The following is a 22,399-nucleotide window of genomic DNA, read 5'->3' as shown; positions in this document are numbered from 1 at the left end:
GTGTTCCCACTTTGAACACTGAAAAAAACCTGCTAAAAAAATCCCAAAGTCACTCTGTAAAATACCCCAAAATCCATGTTCCTCCACAATTAAAACAAAAGATCACTATATATATATATATGGTGAGAGAGGGAGAGAGTGTGCAATCAATTGAGAAATGTTTTACTTATATATTTACAGCGTTAAAACAATTTGGAAGCCTACCAGTGTCTTTATCATCATAATAAAGTGAATTCTAAATACCTATATGTTTTGCTGCCACCCACCAGGGCTACCTCCTCAGAGGTTATAGCCCCCCCCAGGGGTTACAGCCCCACCAACAGGGGCCAAGTGGCCCCCTCAGGGGCTACCAACCCCCCCTGCAGGGCCCACATGCCCCACCCCTGCTTGGTCCCCCAGTCCCACAGGATTGCTGCCCCATATGGCCCCATCCCCTACCAGCTCCTGCATCCCCCTGATGGATGCCCCACCCAGCCCCACCCCCCACTCCCCCAGCCACCCAATGGCTGTCCCACTCAGCCCCATGCCCCACTTGCACCCCCAACCTCCCGATGGCTGCCCTCCCCCAGCCTCCAGAACTTAAAAAAAAAAAAAAGGAAAGACCAAAAAAAGGCTCTACTCACCACAGGACCGGGGGGGTGGGGCCTCCAGGGCCTCCTGGCAGAGCCCCCGGGGGCATCACGGGGCAGTGGGGGACAGTAGGGCCTGGGATCAGTCCACTGGGGCTGTGCGCAGGGGCCCCAGTGACCCTGCCAGCAGCTGGAACTGCTAGTGAGTGTCAGGGGGGTTGTTTTTGTTTGTTCTTAATGGTCTGGATGCTGGGATGGGGGGCAGCGATTGTGGGGGGCTTCTTCATGGAGTCTGCCCAAAATTGTGGTTTTCACAAAAACATATAATCACACTTTTGGTCGGTCCCTACTTACCAGCTAACCTATTCAGAGACATGAATTTTCACAGACCAGCTGTCTTCATCAGATGCTATGACAAAAGAGAAAGAGAGAGAGAGTGAGAGAGACAGAGAGAGCAGGGAAAATAAGGGACTTTGATTAAAAGGAACTACAAGGTTTACCATTCCTACTTTGCACAGAAGCCATAGCTTTTTGTTCCATTAACTTCTTGACTCTGTTAAAGCACAAGAGGAAGTTGAATAGTCATTGTATAACTTTTGTCTAGAGTGTAATACAATTTAATTACCCTTCCTTTCCTATAAGGGACAATTAAGCAATGCATTAAGCATAGTTTGTTTAAGAGATTTTGGGATCTTTGGGGAAAATGTCATGATATTTTGATTTCACTTGTATTTAATATGGCAAACCTTTCCTTTCTGTTAATTGCTGTTTGTGCCAGAAGTTAACTTAATTGCACATTGAGGCCCTCTGAGTTTAATGCCAAGCATTGTACAAGCACTTTTTCCCATGGGCTATGAGCTGCAGTCATCATAATAATGCCTTTAAAAACAACACTACAAAATACATTCAGGGACACTTATTGGAATAAAACTTATTTCTGTAAGACTGTACCTGTCATTGTTATATGAGTTTTTAAAAAAACATTTGAGATAACTGTCATGGATTAACCCCAAAGGCCATCTTCAGGGTTCACTGTGTGCCATTCATGAATATTCTCCCTAAATAGAAAATATCCAACTACCAGTCTAAGGATATTCTGGTTATAGGGCACATTTTACCTCTCTGTTAAAACTGTTACTGTTTGAGAAAGGGGAATCTTGGGTTCTGGCCCAGCTCCCAGAACCATTTCTGTATTTTAAATTAAACAATCACCTGCTAAAATACAGCAAGGACTTCCCTTTTTCCATCTGAATGCTGTAATAACTAAAATACAGAGTCACGCCTACTTGTATTCTCTCCCACCCTCCTCAGGCTAAAGATAAAATTAATTTTGGATCTCCCACTTGACTGCTTCAATAGGTGAGTGATCTAAGGACTAAAAAAAATGTGTTCTTCAGTGGCCCTTCCACCTCCTCTAGTTACCTTTTGTGGGATGTATTGTTCAAGTTACTGAAAAAAAAGGCAAGACAAGTTTCTGTTTTGTGTATCTTGGCTGTAGCTCTCAGGGAGGTATCAAAATCTCCCAAAGTAGCAAGATATCAAATAAACCCTTTTGAACAGCATTTCCTATTGGTTAGGTTAGGTGATTCTCTTCTCAGTAGCCTGGACTGGTACTTACCTGCACAGCTGTGACTTGCCACGAGGCCTGGTTAACAAGACTGATGAACAAGGACATGTTCTATCCCTGAGCTATGGGCAAGGGTATGAGAGATGGGTTGGAGGGGAGGAAACTCGTAACTGCCAATGTCACCTGTCTCCCCAAAGGCTAGCATGAGTATGAACAGTAAGCTGGTGGCTCACTGCAATAAGGCAGTTCATTCCCTTCTTCCTCCTGCTCCTACTTCTCCTCCCCATCTCCCCTACCACTAGCACCAGAGCTGCTAAGTGGTCCCACCAGCCATGCATGATGTCAAAAAAGAAAACCAGAGGTGTGGCATGGTGCAATTTTCCCGGGTCAGGCAGCAATGGAGCCATCAGCACCTTGCTGGGCCCAGCTCCAGAGCCAGCACCAGAGCCGCTGCCTCCATCTCCCCCTGCACAGCGCCCTTTGTATCCTCAGTACCACCTTACATGGCTTCAGCTGTGCCTTGAAACATGACATGGGGAAATGGCCACTGCACCCTAGGCTACTGAAGGACTTTAACTTGAATGACATAGCTGTGAGGATTGGATACACCTTAATAGAAGAGAAGCAAATTTATGCAGATCAGAGATAATCCTCCCCTGGAGTGGCATAAGTTTAAAGTGCATAATGAGTGCTTAAAGCCACTTAAAGGCAATAATGTGTGGACAATTGAGGGATTAAGAGCTCCAGGAGCCACCTAAATTACCATGTAACAAAGCCGTTAAGAACTTTGTTGGATTTAGATCCATAATAACTTATATAATCATACAAATCATATGAGCTCTTATGAACATAATGAACAATGTACATAATGAGCAGTGAATTAAGAATATCAAATATATGACGTAAACATCCTGAATAAGTATATTAGCGAATCTATATACTGAAATATATTCGTATGCCATTTGCTCATTAACCTGTTATGAGAAACAAATTAATAAAATAGTGAAGTATTCAAATAAATTGTTTTCAGAAAATAAAAGTTTACTATGTTGAATACATTGCTTACTGAAGTTTATGAACCCAGATTTTAACTAAGTAACCTCACCATCTGGAATACAAACCAAAAACAAATATATAGATTATAAGATTATTTTTGCAGTATGATTCCATTTACAAACTATGAGAAAAGTTCCCTATGTACTCTTGTTTGAAGTGCTGTGAGCACCCAGATGGTACCCAGCTTCAGCACTTCCTGATATTAAAAGTATTTAGGGCTTTTTAGCATTAAATGTTCACACTGGATTATCATAAAGTTAATCTACATATATATTTTTATGTGATATTCTACTGTTAACCAGAAAAAGTTAGTTCCATCTGTGTCATTTATAAATCTAAGGCTACACTATCACCTGTCCCAGGAAATGTTTAGCTCAGGGATGGGAGGAAAGGAGGACTGTGCCAGTTTTAATTTTCATGGTGTGGTAACTCTAATTGTGGACCCATCATAAATTATGGTTGGTGTAATGTAGGCTGACTACAAACAGACCATAAATAGTTATATGTCAACAAAGAATTGGCAAAAAAAAAGCTCTGCTTTGGTGGCACAGGCCTCAGCACTACTGCCAGTGCTTATAAAGATTGTAAAATGATACTACCCGCTCATAATTCAGTTGGGACTCTTAGGTCAAAATTCTGATATTTTGCTCCAAAAGCACAGGCACTATTCACAGGTCTATGCAGGGAGGATAGGAGAGGGGAGAATGGAATTATTATTGATACAAATTCATGGTCTATGTACATAAACTGATCAATTCTTAGCATATTAAATAAAAACTAATGATACATCCTGTAGCTGATTAATTAGAACATATTTCCTTTGTTGTTTATATGATGAATGTGTTCCATTGCCCTAGATATTCTGTCATATGAGCTCTTATGAAGTTGCCTTTTTTGTGATTTTTGCAGGGTAATAGGAACCCCTCCCCATATAAAATATTTGCAAGCTATAACATAAATTAATAAAATATACATTTTAATTATTTTATTACTTGTTAATTCACAGTGCTTACTTGTGTTCTTTAGTAAAATCATTATGCATTTAACACAATTAGGTATTCACTCAATTACACTCTCCTTGTTTTCAATTATATTATAAGTTTAGCCTTGGGAATGTTGATAATACTACAGTAACCTAAGAGATACTGCCCCAAAACAGGTTTATAAAAATCTGCAGCTTGATGTTGTATTCTAAATCATCTTTTACAGAATTTATAAGTTTAACACTTGGATAAACCAAGAACTATTTACAGTGAAAACCCATAAGCAGGGCTTCTTAAGCCAAGATGTTATGGTATATGTTTTGCACCATAGCTCTGTAGATTAATAATAGACTGCTGACACATAAAGGCAGTAATGTCAGTTTAAGGCTGATTGAACATTGCTAATTTTTTGAATGCATCACAATTACAGAAACACCTGTGCTAAGTAACTTTGTGCTGGTCACTGATGTGTGAATATAAAGCATTCAGTAGCTCTCCAAATATTTCATTCCTTGTTAATTCTAGCCTTCTTAGGTTTTTCTCCTTATTATGCATTAAAGGTTCTTTATATAAGATACTCTGGGCACATCGACACATTCATTAATGCATTGTGGTTACTGCACATTCAGTTTAGTACCTGTAATAATAAGTACTAACTGAATGTGCAGTAATTGGTGCTATCATGCAGTAGACCTGACATATTTTGTTGTTGTTGCATTTTTTTATGCTAAGATGTAGTAGACTAATTCTACTGAACATTAGTGGATTAGCACGGCTTTTGCTGTGATGAGCTAATGTGCATTAGAATTAATCTACTGTTCATTTAGCATCTCATGTAGATGCTTTATTTATAAGGACGAGTTGTAATGGCGCAAGTTATTTTCTTACATTAGCTTTAAAAAGATGAGAGAGAAAATGCAAAAGGTTGAGATCAGATTAATATTAGTATTATAGATGAGATTTGTGATCAGGATTTAATAATCCCATTTTCAAGTCTTCTTCATCTACCTGCCTTGGTAACCTAATAGAAGCAAGTCTTTCTTTTCTTCTTTCCTAATCTTTTTGTATTGTCAGTCAAATTCCAACAGTCTGTCCTTTTTGGTAAGAAATGCACATATTTTTCTTGCATGCAACCTCCCCCCCCCATTATATATAATGCACATCTTGTTTTTGAAAAAGGAAGTATGAAGAGAACACATATTTTCCTGTACTATCTAAATAGTAGTCATTAGGGATCTGAGCCTGTTCCCAAGCCTCTGCTCACCCCTTGTGTAGTATGAGTCCTACACAATGACTTCACATGCCAGGTCTTGGACCATATGACTTATCTGATGATGTGCACTGGGTCCAGCCACGAAGCAACCACATGCACTAACTCACTCTACTCCATTGGACCAGGTCATCCAGCTAGGGAGGCTCCCAGAAGTCCCAAAATGTGGTAGTGGGGAAGCAGTAGTAGCATTATTTGCCATGACTTCCCGAGCTACAGAACACCACTGCCAGAATCCACACTTCCCACATTTCATAACATATGGCGTGCACTTAAGTTTCCACCAGCTGGTTTTGGAGGGAAAAGTGTTAGTTAAATTCTGGTTATATAGCTTCAGTCAAATAATTCTGAATTTACTGGAGATGATCAAATTTTTTCAAATTTGTATAATTACCAGAATGTCACCTACTGCAAAAATAGGGGAAAATTTGCACATTAAATTTATATATTTGTTAATCTCCCTTTTTGTCAAACAATTCTAATAGATATTTAATTGATTACCATCATTTGCCTAATAGCATACAAACGGGAATTTTTCCAGACAGCAGTGCTAAGCATTCTCTTTAATATATACTCCAGTCTCTTGCTTCTTTATGTAAACTGAATATAGCAGTGCATCTCCATTAACTGCCACAGCTTTACCACCCAATGGACTCCCATACTTTTGTCAGCAAAAAAGTCAGGGTGTTTTTCAAGAAGTGCCCAAAATTCATGCCAAGAGTTATTCTACACCACAGCCAAGTTATCAGCTGCATGAGTAACCTGCTTGGTTTGGCAGTTCAAAATGGATAAGTTCAAGGGCACTAGAATGGTCTTCCCCATACTTGTTTTGTATACCTGTAATATTATAGTTAAATCACTGTAATATTTGACACTGTTCAAAAAATGCTTCATTCTCATTACTAATTGTCCATAAAAATTTAACAAGTAGTATGACACCCACTTCCTCCATAAATTTAGTGGGTACTACATACATAAAAGGAATTTTTTCCCTCAACTTGCCTTTTTTTTTTCTGTTCCCATCATTTCTCCATATTTTATGATTTATGGGTGGTTGTAATCTTATTTCTGAGTAGGTGTTCTGTTCACCATGCAAGCAGTCTTCAAAACTTCTGTTAGCTCTTGCTATATGGACTTCTCCTTTTTCATTAAGTCCTAATTATGATCCTCATTGTTTAGATTAGCTGCAACCTTGTCATATTCAGTCATACATTATAAAACAACAAGAACTTAACAAATAAATAATTAGCCATTAGTGTTTCCCTTTTTCTGTTAATGAAATAGAAACCCCTGCCTGTTTTCAGAAACTTGGGTCAAATTTCATTCAAACTTTGGCTAAGGTCAGGTCAATAGATAGTATAGTATAGTATTAATGGTCCTCACTTTCATTTTACCCTTAGTAGACCAACCCATAACTTGAATTGATATGAATCAAATGTTAGGTTCTTTAAGAATTGATATAATTATTTTTAAAAAGTATGTCTTGCACAAATCCTTTAACATTATATTTATTGAAGGTGATTAAGCACACGGAGATAAGGTGAATCCAATATCTGTTATTAGACAAACTCAAATAGTTAGAACAATTCTTTTAGCAAGCTTTTGGGCACAAACACCCTTCATCAAGCTGACAAAGGATCTGAGAATGGTCTGCGCTCTTCCTGGATAGAGTGGTAAAACAGCCAGAGGTATGCAAAAAAGCCAGTCAGTTAAAATGTAAAATGAAGTGGAGGGTTTACCTGGGGAGTCAGATTTTAGTAATGTTATAATGTGTCATATATCCAATGTCTATATTTAGTCCATGATTTTTTGTATCTAGTTGATTACTGAAGTGAAGTTTGTAGGATCATCTGTGGAAGGTATTTTGTAAATCACCTTTGAGCATTAGAACTGAGAGACTGAAAAGAGAGTGGTTTTCTTGTGAGAAATGTGCCTCCCATAGGTGATCAGGTATTCTTGTTTTTGATAGATTTTTGGTGTGCGTTCATTCTGATGGAAAGTTGTTGTTTCATTTCCCCTACATATTTTCCAACGGGGCATTTGGTGCACTGGATGACATATATAACAGTTCTGGAGATGCAGCTGTAGGAATGTTGATCATTCTGTTGTGGGGTGTAGTAATTGTGAGGGTGGTGGAGAAATGTTAACAGATTTTACATTTCTTGTCCCTGCATGGTTTGGATCCATTTGTTGTGTTTTGGGCTGTAGGAAGTTTGCTTCTGGTGATGAAGTTGGCGAGGTTTGGTGATTGTTTAAAGGATAGGATGGGTGGTCCTGGGAAGATCTCTTTGAGAACTGTGTCTTCTTCTAGTATGAGTTGCAATTGTTTGAGGATTTTCCATATAGGCTCCAGAGAGAAACGATATGTCAGAACCAGCGGTGTGCGATTCATGGAGGTTTTCTTCTATCCTCCAGGAATTCTTCACATGGTATCCATGTGGCTGTTTCAAAAGTGTGATCTATCTCTCTGGAGGAATGTCCTTGTTAAGTGAAGGCCCTTTTGAGATTTGTGAGGTGACGATCATGGGTGTTCTCCTCAGTGCAAATTTGATGGTATTGGAAGGCTTGGCTGTATATTACAGCTTTCTGGAAGAAAAAATCCTGGAAGAAAAATTCCTCAAGGTATGTGCCATGAACCCCTTCCTATACTTCAGATATATTGATGACATCTTCATCATTGGACTGAAAACCTACAATCTCTGATTGATTTCTATCAGAAATTCAACCTGCCTAACATCTGACACCCCAGGTAAATCCTCCACTTTTTACCAGCTATTCTTATTCCCTGCCCCCACCCTCCCCGCCTCCTGTCTCTCATCCTTTGACTACAGCCACTTTCATTCCACCTGTATCTCACCTACTGACCACCTCAATTTACATGTTAACTAACTGGCTTTCTTGCATATGTACCAGTCTCTGGCTGCTTTACCACTCTATCCAGGAAGAGCACAGGCCATCTGTAGATGCTTCTGCAGCCTGATGAAGGGTGCTTGTGCTCAAAAACTTGATAAGAATATTTTTCCAACTATTTGAGTGGGTATAAAAAAAAATCATACTTACCTAAATAACTTTGTCTGCCTATGTCCTTAGACCAATGTTTCCCAATCTGTGGTACACATACCACCAGCAGCACACAGAAAACCTGTCAGTGGTATGCATTAACAGATTATTATAATTACTTTATAGGACAAAAAATTTGCTGGTGGTAGTTAAGGTTGAACTGAAAAATTTGCTGGTGGTACTTAATGTTGTGTCATTTTATGTTGGTGGTGCACAATCTGTCAGAGCTTGGGAACAGCTGCTGTGAAGAGATGATTGTGGCAGAAGTGAGGAAACATGGAGAATGCAGCTTCTGGGTAGCTGCCTCAAGATAAAAGCACCAAAAGAGCAGAGGAGCAGTGGGTCAAGAGAGTATCAGGAGATGAAAGAAAAATAAAAGGAGACTACTGGGGTGAAGGAGACACCAGAAGATACTTTCTTTGAACTGTGGGAAAATTAGTTGAGTTTATTTGAGCATGGATTAAATGAAGAAAAATTACGTACCCCGGGAAGGACTCCAAGCTGCACGGAAATGTTGGTTGCAGTGGTGGTGAGCAAAAGGGGATAATTATTTTGCAGGGTACTCATAAAAAAATATAGTTATTTGGGGGTTTTTGTTTGTATTGGGACTTTTTTTTTAAATTACTCAGTGTCCAAGGAATTTCGTGTAAAGGGGGGGTCAAAGTGATGACTCCCCCAACACCATAAAGAAGCAAAATCACTTGGGGAGATCTGAAGAGATAAAATCTCTCTTAATGTCAGAGTGCACTAAGCAACGTAAAGAAAAGGAAAGAAAAAATTTATGCTTGTTACCAGTCTTTAAGTTTCAGTTAATTCATATTACAGGCAGTCCTCAGACTTAAGACACAATTGGTTCCTGGAAACCACACCTTAAGTCAAAACGTTGTAACTCAGAACCAATTTTCTCATAAGAAACAATCTTATAAATGGGGGATTGGTTCCTGAACTAAGGCCTGATATCCTATTTTCCCCTCAAATACCCCAGAATTTTGTATTCAATCAATTATAGATGACTAATATAGCTACATTAATATATTTATATTGTAAATAGCAATCATATTGATTTAGAAGGATTTATTTCAGGTGACTTTGCTGGACTTTTCGAAAAGTTCTTGGCTGGAGTCTTCTCAGTAGTTTTGGCTCCAGGTTTTTCTGGAGTCTTGTCTGCTTTCTTAAAGGAAGTGTCCAAGGAAGTTTGGACAGATGTTCTCTAGGGAGCTGAGCAATGCAGCGAACTTGTTCGCTGGCATGGCATTGCATCAGATCAAGCATTGTAAGTTGAAACTGGCATTGCAAAGTTGAAACAGGGTGTCAATTTATAAATGTTGTAACTCAAAAGCTTTTAAGTCAAGGATTGCCTGTATATCTGATAAAAGAGTGAAGTAAGACAGCTGAAGAGTTACCAAGTAAAAAATTTAAGAGATGCTTGAAAGACATATAATTGCCATATTCTGTCTAACTGTGTGTTATTCAAAAAATGTCAGAAGAAAAGCAAAGAAAAATGATTAACTTAAATCAAACTGTGATTCAATTTCTAACTTTAAGTTTGGATGCTGTAGAGATTGGGCTGGTGACCTAGCAAGCCCATAGGTGAGTTGCCATTGTATGAATGTGGTAAAAGGAAAAAAAAAGAGTAAGTAACACCTCCCAACTAATAACATCTAAAAAAATATCCAAGACATGGCAGGAAAGAGAGTTGGAATATACCACAAAGTATCAAATAGTGGCAATCACAGGAAAGGGTCTAATAAGTGAAAAATAAGCAGAAACATCACAGCTGCCTTATATGAACATGGCTACAATCTACACCCCTAAGCACAGGAATACATTCTAGTTAGGAGAAATCATTGGGAACCCAAATGAAGGGCGTTAGTTAAAAACTGATTTGATAGCTATGGATTTAAGTAACCTGGTCCTTTATGCTTCTGACAATCTTCTCTTTCATTTTAATTGCAAATTAAATGAGAAAAAAAATAACCTGTTTAAAACTTTAAAAAGAGAAATATTTAATCTTAAGAATAACCCCAGAGCAACCAGTTAGATAGCATAAAAATGTTCTAAAGAGGCATGTGGTATTTTACTACTATGAGCAGTACTATGGGGAAATCATCACAAATAATTTCCAGTGCTGATCAAAAAATACAAGGATAAAAGAAAACAGGCTTGCTGAGGAGATGAATGAACCAACTATAATTGTATGAAACCAGAGTATGACCTGCTGAACTCAGTGCCTGCCTTTACTGTCTCTAACTACATTGTTAAAGTATAAACTGCACATATAAAATTATTGAGGAATCTTCTTGGAAATATATGTAATTTTAGATTATTTAAATAAGACAATGAGTTCAGAAATCTGCAGTCAGCACAGAACACTTCAGGACAATTGTTAAATAAAGGCAAGGAAGTGTAATGGCAGATTTCCTCATTATTATTGCTTTTTAACGTGTAGCTACATGTAAAAATAATAGCATCTGGTAAACAAAAAACACACAATACAATCCTGTAGGTCTGTTATATAAATTACAGGAAAATCAGAATGTTTGAAGAGGTTTGGTGTAGTGAATGCATAATTCCTGTTTCTAACACCTTATAATAAACTCTCCAGAGAGAGAGAAATTCAGCACTCACCTCATACAAAAGCTAAAATGCAAAGGTAAAGTTTCTATCAAGTTTTTAAGCATTTACAATTTCCCAGATAAAAAAGTTCAGGTTTTTTAAATTAGGAAAGAGCTCTGCATTTAGTGTGTCAAGGTGTCTTTCATCAGTTGTTTTGTTTGTCTGACTGAACCAGAGGGAGGTCTGGAAGCACACAGAGGATAGTCTAAAGTCAAGGTATGAGAAGTTCATTTAAGTGAAGTTTTTTCAAATTCTTCTTCTTTTCTCCAATCTTGAAAATGGATTAAATTCATGCATAAATATTTCAAGATTCAAAATCAGAACATTCACCAAAAGAAATGGAAACTAATTATTTTGTACATTGTTCTTTCAGCTCCTTGTTGATTTTATCTTATTTGATTAGAAATACACAATTCAACATTTTCACTAAGCCATATTACAGTTGTCTGGAAGCTACTGAAGTCTTAACATGGATGTATATACAATGTAAATTAATATTTTGAGCTTTTTTTCTGTCATAGCAGTGAAACTTGCCTTATTGTAAAGGAAAAATCAAGTCTAAAATATTCATTATGAAATAATTTCCAAATCTATCCCCAACAAAAATAAGTCCCTGCATGAGAAATTGTCTACGGAAAATATAAGACCAAATCAAGGGGGAAAAGCTACGATGGATAAAAGTTGAAGGCAAGTGTTCAGATTTGCTACTAGTCAAGATTTTTTATCAGCAGGTTAAAAATCTTTGCATACTAAAGTAAAATGAAACTGAATAAAAACTGATGAGCCACAGAAATATGAGATGCCATTATACCATTATCTTAAGCTTATAAAAAAAAATCCAATCTTACATAGTTGTATTGTTAAAAAAACAATGCACACAAAACAGACACATAAGCACACAACCTCATTAACAACTCCAGAAATGGTTTTGTTTAGATTTTTACCTTATGTGTTCCTACCAAGGCTTTCACTATCAGAAGGGGGCATACTAGCAGACTGTTACCTGAATCTGGCTCTAACATTTTATGATTGCAACATAGTCCATTTTATTTCAATTCTCATCTTGAATTTTACTATAAACTTTTAAGACATTAACAAACACTTGTTTTTTTTTATTATTAAACATACAGGTACAACCATAAATATAGATTGCAAAATGTACAAATAACTAAGGTCCAAAGAAACGATAGCTTAAAAAAGTTGTATCAAGATTAACATTAACATTGCAGGCTTTATCTTGCCCTTAACAATGAATGGTAAGTACAGCATAGAAAACTTTCTGCTGAAGGTGTGACTAGCCAGAAACAATGACTAAAAAAACCTGTCTTCCTGGATAAACAACTGTGGAAAAGTCCATCAAATTATTTATATTTAACAATACCATATTAATTTTTAATTCATAATTTTGGGAGTACAGTTGGGCCTTAATTTACACAGTATTTTGTGCACATTTTCATTTATGCACAGTTAATTAATTGTTATTATTTTTGTACACGGTATGGATTCACTTTCACACGGTGCAGTGCAGTCACCAAGATGGGCAGATGCATCTAGAATCAGCTGTTTGCATCCAGCCTCCCTCCCCACACTGCTCTCAGTGTAGCTAGTGTGTTGGGTTGTAGTGGAAAGGGAGGGGGGAGGAAAGGGTGTGGGGAGGCAGATCAATGCCCCCTGCAGTGAAGAAAGGAGTGGGGCAGGGGCTAGGGCAGGTGGTGCCCAGCCGGGGTGGGGGCAGGTGTTGAACAAAGCTGTGGCTTGTCCAGGAAACATGGGAAGGGCAGATTCTGCACAAGCTGGGAGGACATGAAGGGGGCGTGTGCTCCCCAGATCTGCATGGAGCGGGGCAGTCTGCAGCTGTGGGCTGGAGCCAGGCTGGGTTTGGGGTGGGCAGTGATAGGTCTGGAAGGCTATGGTGAAATAGCTCCGCCCTTCCAACACTGCCGCCACCTGCCCCGAGCCCAACCCCCACTGAGAAAAACCTGGCACAGCCCCAGCTCCAGCCCACAGCTGCATCCTACCTGCCCAGCCTTGCACAGATCTTACAGCTCTTACATACATATCAATCCCCACTCCCCGTGCCCTTCTGGTGTTACAGTGGTGGGAGCCACCCCCCCCCATGCTATCTGGATGAACCACAGCTCTGTGCTGTGCCCACCCCACCCCACTTAGGTAGCATCTGCCCCACTCCTTTCTCACTGTAGGGACTCCATCCACCACACCAAACTTACCAGCTGCATGTAGCTCTCCTCACTGCTGGGGTCTGCTCCGTCGCTGCCTGCATGCTGGGCTGCAGCTGCATGCACACATGGGCATTTATCAGCCAAATTTTCAGCTGAATTTGGAACCTAAACTCTTATTTCCCATAGACCCTTGGTATCTTTTTATGCAATTTCTGTTTGCACAGTGTTTTTTTAAGAACATCAAGTCCTGTCTGTATTTATAACAAGAAATATCAATGAAACCACCATAATACTATCCACTGAAGATAGATAATTTCCAGCATTTATCCTAAAATATGCTTAACCAAAGAGGTAGCAGGAGCAAATGTTCATAATTTGTTAAAGAGACCTGGAAACTACTATCAGACTTCCAAGAAATATAAATAGTATATGACTTTTGACTATATTAGTTTTCTTATGCCTCTTCTTGTCTAATTTTGTCAAGTATTTTGTCTTATCACTGTACTTTTGACTAAGGAAAAATATGCAGACAGTCTAATGATCATAAAATGTAAGTAGGAAACAGAAGCAGATCTAGTTGTGATACAGTGGTGCAGTTGCACTTCTCCTTTTGATTCTTGCTCTACACAAAATTCAAAACCAAGTATCTGGGAAGGGCAGTGAACTTTTCCAACCAGGAGATCTTACAGCACCTTCAGCTGTCCTGTAAAATATGAATTTTCATGTCCATCTAGGAGAAATTTTACAATCTTTGCATTTTCCTATCCCTGAAGTAGGGTGTATGCACCTGAAAGCTTGCAAATAAAGCTCTTTTTTTTCATAGTTGGTCTAATAAAAGATATCACCTCCGATTCCTTTTCAGAGGTGCAGAGTGACTTGACTTTATGACTCATTATCATCTCCCTATTCCTGCTAATCTCTCTCTACTCCATAGGTGTTAACGACCCTCCCTTGTTTTTAATGATCTTGGTGCTCCACTAGTCAAACTATCGTTTCTTCTTTAATACTTCTATAATCCATTCCTGATAATGTTTTTTTCTTATTTCAAATTCCTGAAGACTTTTAAGCTGTAGCTAAAAACGTTTCTTCAGGTGTGGTCATATTAACTCAGGTATAGAAATGACCGACTGTGGAGTAGTGGAGGTTCTGTCAAGATGCCCAAGAAGGCTAGATTTTGTTTTATGAATCTGAATAAAAGGTGTACATTTAACTATAATGAATACAGGACTAATGACAAAATATATTTTGACTATTGTCTACTTTGCTCTGCTTATAAAACTTTATATATAAATCTAACAAATCAGTTCCTCTTTCAATAGTTATATTTGTTTTGCTTTGATGGTAAACTGAATAATATAATGTTAGTCTCCTAGCATATTAGTAAGGCATCTAGTTTCTCTTTAACTGGAGAAAATTTGTGTTGTGTTACATGTGTTGAGGTGCCACACCATGTGCACCTCTTTTCCAAAACACTAGATTCACCCCTAGTAGGAAATACTATTTCATGAGAGAAACAGATGATGCTTAGTTAATGGTGCAAGGTGCTTAGTTAATCTCTTTAATTTTGCTGAGATTCCAGTGAAGAGCTTGTTCAATTTTGCTCTTTAGTCCTTTGCAACCTTATCCACCACCTCTGACATTTGCCTTGGACACCAAGTGAAATAAAGTTAAAACATTCATGTTGCATCTGTGTTCATATCAAAATCAAGACAAGATGTGAATTACAAAAGACTGATTCACAAAATGCTTCTGCTCATGTAGCTCAGGAGGAAGGGAATAATCTTGTTTAATAAAAGTCTTACAGGGTAGGAACTGAAGATAAATACTATGGGAGAAACAAGTATACGTTAAACAAATGCAACACACTAACTTACTATGAAAGCAAACAGATTTAGGAAAACTAGATTAACAGGATATTACTTGATTTCCAAGAGATGCTAGATTAGTTCTACAGCTCTATACGATTCCCTGTGGTATAGAGGTTGGTCTGTATATCTTATTTGCTTCTCCCATTTCCAGTTCTAGCTGTTGGATGAAGCATATCATACTGAAAGAAATTATCACAACTCTCTCCTTAGTGAGATTTTGAAGTACCTTATTTTTCAAGACTACCTTCCCAGTTTGCTATAAACTATATATGTCACTTCTGCCACTACATATTATCCTTCTCTCCAGCAGCAATATGTTCCTGTACCTACCTTTAGTTCTCTAAATCTTCAAAACATATGCCTAAGATCAAAAACTATGTTTATGATACATAACAACTAGCTCTAGAAGTCCTCAGAATAAAAAAAAATGTTTCAATAAAACTTTGCAAACTTTGCTACCTCCCACTGAGATTCACTTTGACAAAAACAAAATGAAACAAAGCCAAAACACCCACGTTTTATAATATTTTTAGCTTTTAGAGTATGGTTTATTATAGGATATTTTCTAAACATTTCTTAAAGCTTTTTTGTGTTGTGGTTTTTCTTTCCTACAACATAGAAAGCTGTTATCTTGAAGAACAGAAAAGCACACTTGGATAATAAACCCCTCCCCTTTCCCCTTGCCCAATCAAAATTCAACTTCAAAACAGTCATTACACTCTGATTGTTTTGTATTTGGTTGAGGCACTTTTCTAACATTTACCCTTGGAAGGTAAAGGGCTGTGAGTCCTTAGAGTTCTGCCAGTTCTATCAAATTTAGAAAAACTGAGAAAAGACAAACAACATGTAAAATGCAGTACTGTATCAAGCATTGCATGTCTTGTGAAATAAAGGGTTTTACCACTGTTACTTGTTGTTAATTCAGTAACAATATAATGAGTTTGGGTCATGGATGAGTTCTCATGCCATTTTTGTAAAATTTATTTTGGGGACCATATACAGAGTGCAGATATAAGAAAAAACTAGGTATAGGCTGCAACTGTAACAGATCTTTAGTAGGAATTAGGAAAAAACCTAAATCCTTTCATATTATCTTAAGTAGAAAAGGCCCCACTTAAATATATACAGGGGAGACATTAAAATCAAGCAGGAAAAAGTACATTTTACTGGTGTATTCACAAAACTTATTCCAAAGTGATTTTTTAAAATTTCCTTTTCTCTTAGAAATGTGACATTCTTTTCATCTTTAATGATCTGTGGCCTCCTACACCATGGATTTCAGCTAATTGGCAGCACAACTACTGTAGTAGAAAAATCAAGCAAAAAAGTTAATATACATTTAGATTAATATATTTTGAGAATTTACGGATCAGTGGGGAGGGGAGATCACAGAAGTTTTTTCCTTATGGGGATCATTGTGGCTTTTTATAAGCTCTGGAATGCTGCTGAAACATGAAAAAATACTGAAGAATAAGCCGATACCAAGATTGCAGGTTGCATTTTTAGTATGAAAATTATTTGTTGCAAATGACAACAATAGCCCTGTCTTATCCAAGGTTGCCAACTCTGACTGAACCTATTAAGGGAGATTTTTTTTTCCCCAACCTGATTTAATATCATTCATTGAATTTTCTTAAAATATTCTATTAAAATTTGCCAGATTGCTTTCAATGGTCAATTGGAGATTGATGCCGATTCTGGTAGACTCCCAGTCAATCCAGGAAGGTTATAAACCCTAATTTAGTGTGTGCTGCAACTGTTACTAGTAGAATAAAGATTTGTGAATTCAGAAAAGACGTTAGGGAGCAATGAGAAATGAAAGGATGACTTTGGTGGTGATGTAGTATAATAGTGCAATCTGTAACAATGCATAGGTCAGGATATGTAGAGACTAGTTTGGGAAGAAAATGACCCCTTTCAAGGCTCCACCACTACATCTTCATCAAGAGAAAAACAAAATAAAACAAGACATTATGGCTTTAAAACAATGTGGGCAATGTTACATACCATATTTACATTAAGGTGGGGTTTATTTCTCTATTCAACATGGGGGAAAAGAAACCTTCTCTTAGATTAAAGTATGGCTGAGGATATGTAGCTGTTGTGGCTTTGGCTTTGGCTCCAGCATTGACTTGGGGAAAACTGAAGAGTGGGAGGGGAGTATGGTGTGTGTGTGTGTTGGGGGGAACAGAGCATGAATGAGATTGCATGATGTAGGATGGGGAGCATGAGGAAGGTGGCACAGTGGCAGAGGAGCTGCTACAGCTCTAACTTTAGCTCCATCTCCAGCCCCAACCCAGAGGTGAGGCTAGGGCCATGGCCTGGGCTGGAGCTGTTGCTGTGACTGTTATTTGTCTGGGGCCAAAGCCACCATAAGCTCCTGCCCTGGGCTGCAGCCAGAGACACAGCTACTGCACAGAGTAAGCAGAGATGGAGGAGATTGGCAGTGGAAGGGGGACAAGTGACAGGGGCACACATGTGGAGTGGGCCAAGTGGCCAGGGGACAGGCACCAGAAGGACAAGCAGTGGGGAGAAAGGCAGCTGAGAGGCGGGAAGTGGCAGGGGAAACAGTCCCAGGCCATCCCCTACTGCTGCTTTTACAGATGCTTGTTCCCTCTTCTGTTGCTTTCCCTGTCGCAATGGTGGGACTAGGGGATTGGGGAAAGAGTTTAAGAATAGCCTCCAATAATTAGATCCAGTATATGAAAAATTATGACAAATTTATAATCAGATAAGCCTGGTATTTCTAAACTATGTTTTGCCAGGACCAGAAATAGAATATTGGAAAATACGGATAACCTTAAGAGATCATTACAGCAGGTTCAGCAGGGTTCCCTGATGACCCAACCTACCCACCTTATTCTCCATGCTCCTTAGCACCCTTCCTTTTTCCTGTCATACTTTTGGATAGTGGTAGTGCTACACTGGGGAGGCTGCCTCTAGAGGCTGGCGTGGCTCACCTTCTGTCCTCCCTCTCAGTACTGTTCTGAGCCTTTTCCACCCAAAATTCTGTCTTTGGGATTCTCTGCCCACATATAACCTCTCTTTGCTCTGTCCCCTCTAGCAATATCTCACTTATGCTTCCCTGGCTCTATTGGCCTTCATCCAGACCTCCTGAAGCTCACTGTGCCTGAAGGGCCTCTGTCTGCCTCTACAGTCACACACCCGTGCCTCAAAGGTATTATTTGGCTTTCATCCACTAGGCCGTTGTCCCTGGCTTTAACGCAGCTTACAAGCCCCCAGGCTCTTGGCCATGGCAGGGTTGTTCCCTCAATCTCTCAACCCTCTGGGTCCATCACCTTGGCAGGGATGCTGCTTCTCTGTCAGCCTACCCATTTTGTGACCTTCATAGAGCTCAAAGCACTAAGTGCCTCCCAGGCACACCCTGTGGCCTCCAAACCAGACCCATAGCCACAATTCAATCCTCCAGTAGGAATAAATACAAAACACAAAACACTCGGTTATAACTCAAGACACAAACCTCTCCTTGGTCTCTAACCCCTACACTAGGGAGCTGGCTTGCTTCCCATGCTCTAATATATCTCCTGTCATGGCATTCGGCTCTTCCCATAGCTCCTCTCCCCACTGCATGCAGGTTTAGACAGTCTGTTCAAGTCCAGAGGCAATTTCTAGTAGGTTCTCTAGCCAGGGGGCACTAGCATGCTGCTCCTTGGGTCACTAACCCCAGCATCAAAGGTACCCAAGCCTTTCAACCTGGTCACTTAATCACTTCCTGTGAAAATGGGCTCAGGGGTTTGTACTCAGCACAATGATTGGTTTTGTTCCCCTGCTCTGCAGTCATCCATAGTTTCTCAGATGTCTCAAGGCATCCATGTTTGAACTTTGTTGCTGACTGCTGCAGAGTTCAAAGTCCTATTCCTCTGGGACCCTGCTCGTTCCTCCTATACCCTCTTTCTCTGGGGTTAAAGGGATTAGTGTTTCTTGTTACACTCATGTAGTCAATGCCCTTTGCCCCAGTACAGGATCAGTTTCCAGAGCCCTGGGACCCTTGCCATTATTCTGTAGCTGCCTCTCCCCCACAACAAATATGTACACACTCCTCCAGTTTGACCCAGAGGAGTGAGGAAGGTTGGGGGCCATTCTTGGCAGGAACCTTCCTGGGGCTCTGGGAGGGATCCCGTTACAGAAGAGTGACCACCTGTCCTACCAATCAGCTGATCAGCTGGAGGTGTAAGAATTTTCCATGGTAGATTCCCCAAAGGATGCCATGACAGCTGTCCTCTGGATGGGCTATCAAGGAGTCAGTGCTCTCTGTCCTTCTCTCTTAGAAGGAGGGAGGGAGGGAGGGAAGGAGACCAGAAGACTGAGATATTGGGTTTCCTCAGTACCTGAGAGAAGAGCACATCCAGTTAAGTTAGTGCAGAAGGAAGGAGATGGTCCTGGTAGGAATCATCTGCCTTTCTTAGAATATCTCATTCTTTTCTGCAAGATATCCCTTGATGACTGAATAATCTTTTTGTGCCAGAAGAAAGGTTTTTTCTTCCAGCATAAATGTAACATCTATCCATGGTTTGGGTCGGGGTGAGGAGAACAAATCACAGAGAATAAATTGTGTTCTCTTGGACTTAATGCACGGCTTCTTGCGAATAAGATTCTTGTTTACATGGTCAAAAGGAAACATATTTTGGTCTTTCCTGAAAAATGGTAATTTCAGTTTGGGGAGAAGCCTGAGAAAGGGGATTCCCATGCTTCCTTCATATGCAAAGACTCTTTTGGAAAATAATACACTGTTAATAACTGACCCAAGGAACCCTTTCTTTAAGAAGGAACAGGACTAACTACTGTCAAGTTTTATGATTTGTTGAGAGGGTTTTGGAACTGAAGTAGAAGGACAAGCCATCAGTTTGTATAGCATTGTGTGTTTTGTTAAATTAGATGTTTCAAGAAATTTTGTTTTGCATAGAGCAACTTTAACATCTCCAGTGCAAGGAGTCAGATTAAGCTCTAATATTAAATCAAGCTTACTAAAGCTTGCCATTAAATATATTTAATGTAGTAAAGCCCCATTCTCTACTCCAGCCCAGTACGAGAGACAACAAAACTAGTGGGAGAACTGCAGTACTGCTGCATGGCAACACAGCTTTTTCAGGAAGACACATACAGTGTTAAACATACAATCACTGTTCCTTACCTTGTAATGTACACTTTAGTCTCATAAAAAACTGGTTCAGTTAATGATGTGATCCTTTATTTTATGCTGCTGTAGTTTGAATTTCATTTATAATATCTTGTGTTATTTCCAATAATAATGGTAGTTTTTAGCACATCAGATTCTATCTAATTCAAGAATATCAGATTTCAGTTTTATAAATTCAAGTGAAAAACAACAGTGAAGACATGTTTTTTGTATATATTAATACTACATATTTAGGAACAAGTTAACTTTTACAAAATATTAATTCTCCTATTGAAATCAGGAGGCTTGGTTTTCATTTTAACCTACCATGAGGCGGAATTCACTTTGAAGCTTCCTTTGTATTACCAGCCCAATATAAAGGTTCTCCAATAGCTTTTCATTGGTCACATCTACACAAGATGTTTACTGTGCATTAGCCTAATAAAACTGTGCAGAAGAGTAGTACTGAAAAAAGTCCTAATAGCCTATTGTGCAGTGTTTTAGGCTAATGCACAGTAAGCATCACAAAAAACCCATGTGCTTGTGTTACTGTGAAGTAACTCGAGTTACTGCACATTTAATTAGTACTTTATTAAGCAAGCACTAAACTAAATGCACACTATCTAAGACACGTTAATGAATGTGTAGACCCACCCAATGTGGTTTATTATTTATTGGCATTGCTATAGTGTATCTGCAGGACTCTCTAATGAAGATGTGAGGACCTTGAGTGAGTTTCAGAGTCAAAGTATAAGGTAATATTCAGGTTATGGTCCTAAAAGATATGGAAGATAATTGTCCACAATTACTGAGGGAGGGGAAAGCTTACATGGAGAAGATTAAGATTCCTGTCTTAATCAAGTTAAACTTCTGCTGATGGTCAGATATCTACAAACAGATTAGAGACACGTACTTTAAAAAGAAGGATATAGGTTTATAGTAGAATAGATTTGTATATAGACAAACAGACATGGCATTTGAATTTGTGTTCCTGAATGAGATTGCCCAGAGAGTATGTATTAATGAAGAAGAGAAGAGGATCAAGAATAAAGCACTGTAACACTTATTGTGTATAAGTTTATAATCTAAAGTGTCTAAGATAGCAAGTTTTTATTAGCCTTTTAAAAAATTAAATTAATTATAAAACAAAGAAAGGCCAAGGGATGACGAGGTCGAACGGTCACAAACTCCTGCAAGACCGTTTCAGGCTGGACATAAGGAAGAATTTCTTTAATGTCCGAGCCCCCAAGGTCTGGAACAGTCTGCCAGCGGAGGTGGTTCAAGCACCTACATTGAACACCTTCAAGAGTAAATTGGATGCTTATCTTGCTGGGATCCTATGACCCCAGCTGACTTCCTGCCCTTTGGGCAGGGGGCTGGACTCGATGATCTCCCGAGGTCCCTTCCAGCCCTAATGTCTATGAAATGAAATCAATTTGGTACAAACCAAAATACCTGCTGTTAACACTTAAGGTTTGTGTTGATATCATGTCTAGTAAAACAATTAAAATAAATAACAGGTTGCGCAGGGAGAGTGGAACCAAAAACCAGTAGATTCATATATTTTAATAAAATATTGAGTGGACAGGTTATATTACTCATAACACTTTTTTAGTGTCTTTAAAATAACAACTCAACCAGAAGGAAATTGAATTTGACACGGGCACCTATAGAACAGATATATTGAAGAAAATGAGGTTTATTATCATTCAGTCTACAACCCTTTCCTCAAACTGTAGGATCTTGTGAAAAACATGTTGCTCTCAACTTCTAGGTTCCAGCTTTGGTGCAACTGAGTCATACAGTCTATACAAGAAATTCCTGACTCTCTACTGCCCTGAATGGGAGGACTTCCAGGCATTCAATTGCTAAGTTAGGGGACTTGTATCTCTAAGTCTAGCTGTGGTGCCCAGCCTTGGTTTTACAGCAGAGAGCATGGCACCACAGAGAATCCTGGCTTGGGTCAGGCCTCATTTCCTAAAATAACAAAAAGATAAATGCATCAGTGACTAGGGAAGGACAGCCACCCAAGCTACTTGGGGAGTGTGGATCCTAGGGCTTCTAGACTCTGAGACCATCTGGTCTCAATTTTA

The 22,399-nt window shown here is 39.0% G+C and overlaps 1 long non-coding RNA gene across 1 annotated transcript in view; it reads right to left on the bottom strand.

The window, feature by feature from the left end:
• Positions 1-22,399, bottom strand: part of LOC149864142 (uncharacterized) — a 321,852-nt gene that overhangs the window by 27,201 nt on the left and 272,252 nt on the right. The window contains exon 2 of the long non-coding RNA XR_016442476.1: positions 924-978. This is a non-coding gene — a long non-coding RNA (uncharacterized LOC149864142). The remainder of the gene's footprint in view (positions 1-923; positions 979-22,399) is intronic.

Source organism: Crocodylus siamensis, chromosome 5 (genome assembly GCF_052110815.1).
Source record: "Crocodylus siamensis isolate JL-2025a chromosome 5, ASM5211081v1, whole genome shotgun sequence".
NCBI lineage: Eukaryota > Metazoa > Chordata > Crocodylia > Crocodylidae > Crocodylus > Crocodylus siamensis.
This window is presented reverse-complemented; position numbering and strand designations above follow the sequence as displayed.